This window comes from Zosterops lateralis (assembly GCF_965231275.1).
Source record: "Zosterops lateralis genome assembly, chromosome: W".
In the NCBI taxonomy this organism is placed as follows: Eukaryota; Metazoa; Chordata; class Aves; order Passeriformes; family Zosteropidae; genus Zosterops; species Zosterops lateralis.
Genome location: NC_139801.1, coordinates 27,838,431 through 27,847,231, shown reverse-complemented (window position 1 = coordinate 27,847,231; position 8,801 = coordinate 27,838,431). Strand labels below are relative to the sequence as shown.

At 49.8% G+C, this 8,801-nt stretch overlaps 1 long non-coding RNA gene across 1 annotated transcript; it reads left to right on the top strand.

The window, feature by feature from the left end:
- The first annotated feature begins 2,305 nt into the window (after positions 1 to 2,305).
- On the top strand, positions 2,306 to 8,538 carry LOC310922270. Its single transcript, XR_014592368.1, has 4 exons — positions 2,306 to 2,320; positions 5,648 to 6,238; positions 7,485 to 7,588; positions 8,397 to 8,538. It is a non-coding gene; the product is annotated as an uncharacterized lncRNA (long non-coding RNA).
- The last annotated feature ends 263 nt before the right edge of the window (positions 8,539 to 8,801 follow it).

The following is an 8,801-nucleotide window of genomic DNA, read 5'->3' as shown; positions in this document are numbered from 1 at the left end:
AGGTGGAAAGCTGCTGTGTGGAGTCCCACACAACGAGTTGTTGAGGCCACTGAAGGAGAAGAAAAGTGGCTTGTACTGTGTCTCTATACTGACTCCTGGATGGTGGCTACAGCAATGGAAGAAGACCAATTGGCAGTGCAGGGGTAAACCCATCTGGGCTGCTGTGTTGTGGCAGGGCATCACTGCACGGATAGGAAACACGGCTCTGAAGGAACGTCACGTAGATGCTTAGATGTCCAAAAGCCACGCCCCTGAGGAACATCACAAAAATGAACAGCCAGATAAGGCTGCCAAAATTGAAATAGCTCAGGTAGACTTAGACTGGGAGCAGAAGTGTGAACTCTTTACAGCCCGATGGGCCCATGAAACATCAGGACATCTAGGAAAAGATGCAACCTACAGATGAGCTTGTGATCGAGGGGTCGGCCTGACCACGGAGGCTATCACACAGGTCACCCATGAATGCGAAACATGTGCTGCAATCAAGTGAGCCGCATGAGTAAAATCTCCTTGGAATAGATGGCCAAATTGGGTTTTAAATATCGTGATGAGGCCTGGCAAATTGACTATATTGGACCACTGCCATGAACACAGCAAGGCAAGAGCTTGCATACTCATCGTGGTAGAGGCAACTACTGGTTGGCGGGAAAAATACCCTGTAAACCATGCTATTGCTCAAAAATCTCTCTTGGGCCTTGAGAGACACATTTTGTGGTGACATGGTACCCCAGAAGGGATGGAATCAATGAGTCTCATTTATGAAATGGACCCATAAACTCTTAGGCAAAGCAACATGCATTGAGTGGATATATCACATCCCTTATCACCCACAGGCCTCTGGAAAGACTGAGAGGTATGATGGACTGCTGATGACTATGTCCAAGAGGGTTAGGCAATCGGGCATGGAAGCACTGGGATGCAAATTTAGCAGAAGCCACTTGGCTGGTTAACACCAGAGGATCTGCTAACCGCACTGGTCCTGCCCAAACAAACCCCCTACATACTGTGGGAAGAGATAAGGTCCCCATACTACACACAGGGAAGTGGCTAAGGAGGTCGGTGTGGAATTCTCCTCCCATGGGAGAAGGCAAACCCATTAAATGGGATTGTCTTTGCTCAAGGACCTGGGTGTACTTGGTGGGCAATGCAGAAGGATGGGGAGACCTGGTGTGTGCCTCAAGGAGATTCAACCTTGGGGGAAAAATAATGAGTGTAAATTGTATGTTGCAGGAAGTAAAGTATCAGGAGTGACATGAACCGAAGATGAGCGAATTTTACGAGGCGTGAGGAGAGTGCGATGATAGCCCAGGCAGGGCCGGTGTCGGTGCTGAACGATCGAGTGTGTCGCTTCTGTCCCGAGCACCCATCTTGATGGAATGGAGCCCAAGTCGCGGCCTGTTTTTTAAACATCTGGAGGGGTGGAGGAAGCCCACGAAATGGGAAGCTATCATCTGTCTTTGAAAAGGAAGTGGGACGGTAGTTAATGAAAATGTATACGTGTGTTGGGCATAAAGATGGTTTAAGCGTTGTAAGCGTTGGTAAGAAGGGATTTCAGTCATGACAAATAAATGCAGTGGAATAATTAGAAGACAGATATATGTATGTAAATATATAGATATATAGAATTCTGTGGGGTCTGAGTATGATGCAAATGGTGGGGAGTAAGGGGTGGAGATTGTACTGGGTGTGGCTGAGATGGAGTTCATTTTCCCCATAGCGGCCGTCAGTGCCATGCTTTGCATTTGTATCTAGAAAGGTGTTGATAACACATCAGTGTTTTGGCTACTGCTGGGCAGTGTTGGCACAGCATCAGCGCTGTCTCTCCAGCATTCTGCCCCCCATCAGAAGGCTGGGGGTGGGCAAGATCCTGGGAGGAGACACCACTAGACCAGGTGACCCAAACTGGCCAGAGGGCTATTCTATACCATATGACTTCAGCTCAGAAATAAAAGCTAAGTCAAGGAGGGGGAAGGGAGCACATTCGTTATTTACAGCGTTTGCCTTTCGGAGCAACCCCTACGCGTGCTGAAGCCCTGCTTCTTGGAAAGTGGTCGGACAGTGCTTGCTGATGGGAACCAGGGGATATAATATTTGTTTTTCCTGTTTGCTTTTTCGTGCAAAACCTTTCTCTTTTCCTTTAGTAAACTGCCTCATCTCACCCTGTGAGCTGTTTTCCATCTTATTTTCTCTCTGTGTCAAGCTGAGAAGGAGGAGTGATAGAGCGGCTCTGTGGGCACCTGGCATCCAGGCAAGGTCGACCCACCACGGATGCTTTTGATGCCGTCCAGGTGTTGGTAGGATAAGGACACTGATAATGCGGGTAAATAATTGGCTGCGGAGCTGGTGCTCGCAACAGCGTTCTGGGTTCTATGAGCATGGGACCCTGTTTTTGGATCAGCATCTGCTTGGGAGAGCGGGGCTCCACCTCACTAAGCGGGGCAAAGATATTTTTGCCAGTAGGATAGCTGGCCTCATTAGGAGGGCTTTAAACTAAAAGTGAGGGTGCGAGGAGGGAGAGGGAGAGAATAATCAGCAGCCCTGTGCGGGACCGATGGACAGGGTCAATGAGCAAAGGGCCGGGCAAGAGTTCCAGTACCTGGAAGTCCCCCTTAGAACCCAAAGGCGGTGGTGGATGGCATAGCTGCAAGTGTGCCCAGCAGAAAGATCTCCTTGGACAAGTAAGTTTTAAAAGAGGAGTTTGACAGGAAGCACGGACTCCGGGTACACGGACGGGAGTTCGATGCCAGGTATTGTACGCTGCCCCAGGCTGAGCGACGGCCTGCCTTCAGGCTGCACAAAAGGAAGGTAAGCCAGAATGTAACCTCGGGGTGACTGACATAAGTAACTCCTGAGATGAAGGAGACCGGATGCATTTCTGTGCTCGGGGTAGAAGGAAGAACACTCTCCCATCTCCCAAAGTGCCCCTACATAACAGACAGGATGCTCCTGGTTTGAAGACTGAAGAGCACATGAGGAAGGGACAGGACCCAGGACAAAGCCAACCATGCAAAGCTGACCTAACCACCTGCCCACGTTAGAACCAGTGCGACCAGAGAAGCACATCCAGGTATTAGTAATTGGAGATTTCCTCCTGAGAAACACCGAGACACCCATTTCCCACCCAGACGATTTCTCTAGAGAACTCTGCTGCCTACCAGGAGCTCCCATTCATGGTGTCACTGAGAGGCTGCCGAGGCTGGTGAACCCTACAGCTCATCATCTGCTCCTACTCTTCTCTGTAGGGTCTGATGAGGCAACTTAGAACCCTCCCAAGAGGTCTATTATGTCTGAAGGAGCGATGTTAAAAGGATGGGGAGCACAGGTGATGGTCTCCTCTTTTGGTGTCTGGTCTGAGGAAGGGGTCCAGGAAGGAGGAGACAGACCGAACAGCTGAATGCTGGGATGCGTAGCTGGCGCCATACTCAAGGTTTTGGCTTCTATGGTCATGGGTCTACCTTTAAGAAGCCAGGTCTGTCGGGAGCTGATGGGATTCACGCGACCAAGTGGGGCAAGATCGTCTTTGCCAGTTAGCTGGTTAGACTTACAAGGAGGGCTTTAAACGAGACTCAGCGGGCAAAGACAATGGAGTTTCGAGCAACAGAGAAGAGCCAGGGGCTGGTGGTGTGTTAGGAACCGAGAGGGGAATACTTGAGAACTGCTGCAAAGAAATTGGGGCTTGATCCTTGTCCAAAAATGTGACACAGTTAACAGCCCAACGGAAGTGCCTCTGTACCAATGCATGCAGTATGCATAAGAAAGAGGAGCTGGAAACCACTGTGCAGCCGGAAAGCTAACAGTGTAATCACTACAGTAAAAATATACTGGGACAACTCAATGACTGGAGCTCCGCAATCAGTGGCTATAAATGGGTCAGAAGGAAGGAGAGGCGGAGGTGACCCTCTATGTAAACCAAAATAAGAGGGATTTCCTGTACAGAGCTGTCTTTGAAAGACAGCGATGAACAGGTTGAGAGCTTATGGGTGAAAATTAGAGGCCAAGCTGTTGTGTTAAGAGTAAGAAATTTGGCAGAAAATAAAGCCCCTTGCGTTCCAGCTGGTCCTCAGAGGTCAGAGGGACTGGGTGGGGTTAGGCTTATTTTCCGATTACAACCAATTCAGCACTGCGAGTCTGGTTGCGTTCTCTAAGAACCTTTGCGAGTGCAGATTCAGGAACAGAGTGTTTTTTCTGAAGTTACAGAAATAGAGATTTGGAACTGCCATTGAGAAGTGCACGAGCTGTGGTAGAACTCTAATAACATTGTGCTAACCCATGCAATACTAATAACAATCGTATGCGGAAGCTTCCCAGGAAGTTGTCCCCACTTGGGAGGAGGGAGAAGAGAGCAGCCCAGCAATTGTCTCCAAGGTCTTTTGGGAATTCCTCATAACTAGGTGAAATTACTACCCTCCTTTTATACAGCCCAATCTTCTCCTCCTTGCGTATAGCATGATATAAGCAAAGAACTGAGCAATATAATCATATATGTGGTAGCAGTTTTTGGCCGTGGTGTCCTTGAAAGTTCTGGTCATATGGCTTTGTTCCATGCTGTGCCATTTGTCAGAGACAAAAGAGGACAATCCTCACTGCCACTGAACTCCTCCTTTGGCCAACTTGTCCTTTCTAGACATCATCTATGGGGATCTCCATCCATAAAGATAATGTTGAGCTAACATGGTGAAGGCCATAGAAATTATGCCTTAGGCCTTGGCCGGCTCTGGAGTCATCATCCCACCCAAGTTAACAAAGCAAATTTCGTGGTTGCTGTCTACTATAGGCTGCTGGATCAAGAGGATGAGGTCAATGTAAGAAATCAGGCAAGCAAGGCAGGAGATGAGCGTGGCAGAGTAATGGCCTTCTCTTCAGGTCGAGCTGAAGCGCAAGGAGGATATGCATAGGTAGTAGAAGCAGGGACACGCATTCTGGAAGAATCTAAAGATGCTGCTCGGGTCTGTAGGGATGGGACCAGAAAAGCTAAGGCAAAGCTGGAGCTGAATTTGGCAGGGGATGTAAAGAATCATAAGATGGGCTTCCACAGCTGCGTTGGTCAGAAAGTAAGACTAAATAATGCGTAACAGCTCTCCTCCCTTGCTGATAAATAAGCCAGGAGGTCTAGTGGCCAGCAACATGGAGAAGGCTGTGGTACCCGGCGAGTCATTTTCCTCTGTTTTCACTGGCACGGTTACCAAACCTCTTGTGACTCTGAACCTCAAGGCAGGGACTTGGGGAACAAAGTCCTTTCCACCAAAGGAAACGATCTGTTCTGAGACCACCCGAGGAACCTGTGCATACACAAGTCCTGCACCTGGGCAGGCACAACCCCATGCACCAGTACGTGCTGGAGGTCGATCGGCTGGAAAGCAGCTCTGCAAAATAGGACAATGTGTCCTTGCCACAAAGGCGACCAAGGATATCCTTAGCCTGATGTAGAGGAAAGCAGAGTTTGTATATGTTACAAGACAGTTGTGTGGACCATTCAAGGTGCTCACTGTCCCCGGGACTGCAGGGCACCACAGACCACCCTTGGGCAGCTTTGAGGGCACTGCCTATTTTTCTAAAAGACTCCTATCCAGCTTAGCGCAAATCCTACTCTCTTGAGCCCTCAAGCCAGCAGTGCCGAACGCACGCTTTGTATTTTATTTGCTTCCAGGAGACGTGCAGCTTAGAAACGACTGCAATGGAAGTGGGGCTTTCAGCAAACAGTGTGGAGCAACTTCTGCCGGTTTTTCAAGATGTCCTGAGAAGTTAAGGCCAGGCCTGCCCTGCCCTGCCCTGCCCTGCTCAAAGCAGTCAATTGAGTGGAGGGAGCAGCACCAAAAAGGCACAGGCACCTTTGGGGTGGACTTGATGCGGTAACAAATAACAAGAGGTAGTACTTGTAGCTACTACAGCCTCTTCTGCGACCTCGTAGCCCGCCCTCAGGGTCGCAGCACTACACGGAGCAGATCCATCCGCGCCCCGCGGGCACCAGGTCGACGAGGGCCGACCCGCCAAGGGGGCGGGGAAAAGCGAAAAAGACAGGCGAGACAGCAAATCGAGACGCGGGCGACGATCCGTCGGCCCAATGGGCGCCGCGGAGGGCCCGGCTTAGTGGAGGAAGTGGCGGGGCGGACACGGGCGTTGTCCTTGGCTGACGCGAGTATCGGTGTGCTGGCCTCTCGCCCTGGTGGCGCCACTACTATCTTCGGAAAGTTCATCGGCAAGGCGTTTCTCTGGTATCGTCAGCGACGAGGACTGGGAGGTAGCCGCGGCTTTGCTCTGTGCGCGGTTCCTCTTCCCTTCCTCCCCCTCCTCGCGCGCTTGCGGGCATCTGAGCCGAGGACACCCGGTGCGGGGCACCCGGGCGCGCGGTAGGGCGTGCGGCGGCGCTGCTGCTGCGGGTGGGTGGGTGCAGGGACGCGGGACGGACCGGGCTTCTTCTGGGTTGTGGCGCTCTCTGCTGCACCATCCCGATAGTTTGTTCCGTGCCCCGCCCCCACCCCTCCGGCTGCCGCGGGCGTACTGGGTTGCTGGTGTTGTCCGGGCTCGCCTCGCATCCCACCCCCAGCGTGTCCTGTGCGCGCCTAGAGAAGGGCCTCCGACGGTAACTTGGTCTCAGTCTGTCTCCTAACAGCATCGATGAAGTTTCGCAGCTTATCTGTACTAGACTTTGGTTTTGAACCCCCAGACTGGATTATGAGGGCGAGGAATTACGTCTTTTTCTAGGATTAAAAAAAAAAAAAAAAAATTAAGGAAAAAAAAAAGAAGTTTACAAAGTGATCATGCTGCAGGCTGCATTAGCTTTCCAGAACTCGTTTCTCTGGGGAAGTAAGACCGTGATAACAGCATGCTTGCAAGTGTCACGGGTGTTGGCACTGGAAACTAGAGTGAGCTGCTTAGACCGGGGGAAAAACAATGCAGTCGTTGCCTATGCAATGTTAACTTTAAGGTAGTATCCCATATGATTTAGTTATTAAAATGCTGAAAGTTATCAGTTAGGGATTCCTTCTGCTTTTGAAGGTAGGGTTTGCATGCAGTATGGAAGACAGACTCGTCCTATGCACTCGCAGGCTTCCTGTCATTATGCGTGTGTTTGATACTTGAGCCCCCTGTCCTGTGGGAAATGAATGGCCGCTGCTCTTCCACTTCACTGAACTCTTTGCCGATTCGGTTAAGCCATTTGTCTCCAGTCTCTGCGTGGACCACATCCAATAGAAAAACTGCTTAGGAAAGAATCAGCCCGAACTAAAACATGCTGGAGGTTGTTAATTGCAAGTAGTGGCCTGTCTCCTTCCCCCATGGTCTTGCATGACGAATCCCACTTCTGGAGGGGGCTCTGTAAATATACTGTATTTTGGGTATAGAAAGCATAATAATCAATGTTCTGGCTTGTGTTTGGGGTATCTGGTAATCTGCTTCTGTAGGAGTTCAGTGGGGCAGATGGGTTTGCATAAGCTATTACCTTTCTCTGAAGCCGGTTATGTTTTAACTGTTTGCTCTTCCTCCAGTGCCGTGCATTCCATGATCGTTCGCCCCTAGACGGGCACTTTTCCTAGTCATGCCTAAGGAGCCAATTATTGAGTTGTCTGAAGCAGGAGATTCTGGTGAATCTGTAAGTACTGTGGGAGTTTTCTTTATGCTAAACTGTACCTGTAGGTAGTGCCTCATTTACTAGACTCTTTCCCATCCCCCCTTTCCCCCTTGATAGGGCACAGTAGGCTACTTTGGGTTTTCTGGCGCTATCATCTCTTGCCTCTAGCTTGTAATGGAGTTGAGCTTTTTGACTAAAAGCAGTGCTATAAAGCAGTGCTGGTCCCTGGGTATGTACTTCTGGTGCAAAATGCAGTGTTGTTTTGGAGTGCAGTCAGGTGCCTATCGTTGTGGTTTAGAGTCAGAGTAGTAGTACTCCTAACATGGAGAGGAGGGCTTGGGGTTTTTGGCAGGTCAGGGGCAAGGAAGGGCAAAGCTGGTTGAGAGGTGCTGGATGTTTTGCTTTAAGCTATGAAAGCCATGTTCAAAGACTTTGTAAACCCATGCAAAAGGCGGCCTCAAGTTTATTTTCCAGCAGGATTGGTTATGTTGCCTGAAGACACAATGGGGGCTTTAACCCGGAGACAGTGTCAGCTTCTGTGGCTGTTTTGTAGTCCTTTGCTGTCTAGCTTTGGAAAAATTGCCTAGCTCTCTTTTGCCCCTATAGCGTGCATAATTGGTCTTTGTAGCTTTGCTTGGAAAGCTTTAGTTGCCGGAGGTTGGACGGACATTAATTTGATATGCAGTGGTTGAACTGCTAGGAATTGGCTAGCTGCATTCTCTGGGTGGTTCTCTGCTCTCGTTCCTTCCTTTCCTGCCCTCTCCCGTCTTTATGTGTTCCTTTATTCATTTTATTTTACTTATTTATGGGTTTGTACTTCCTTCTCCAGCTTCTTGGGCATGTAATGATTGTTGGCGAGATGTGTGTTGCTCACCTGGGCCTGACCAATGGATTCCGGATGGTTGTGGATGAAGGGCCCGAGGGTGGGCAGTCTGTCTATCGCATACATCTACCCGTTCTGGGTGGCCGTCAGTCGGACTGGCCGCCTGGCTAAGATTTTGGCACCGCAAGAGCTGCTGCACGTGTACAAATCGCCACTGAATGGATTTCATCTGTTGCCCATCAGTCTAGCAGCTTTTGATGTGTAATTTTTTTTTTTTTTTTTTTGCCGTGTGTCTGTGGAAGGTAATAAAAGCCTTGAGCAGCAGTTGCACAATAAAGATTTGTCATGGGGATATCATCTCCGTCTTGCGCGTCTTACTGAGGGGAAGTAGTTCTGCAAATTCAAACGGTG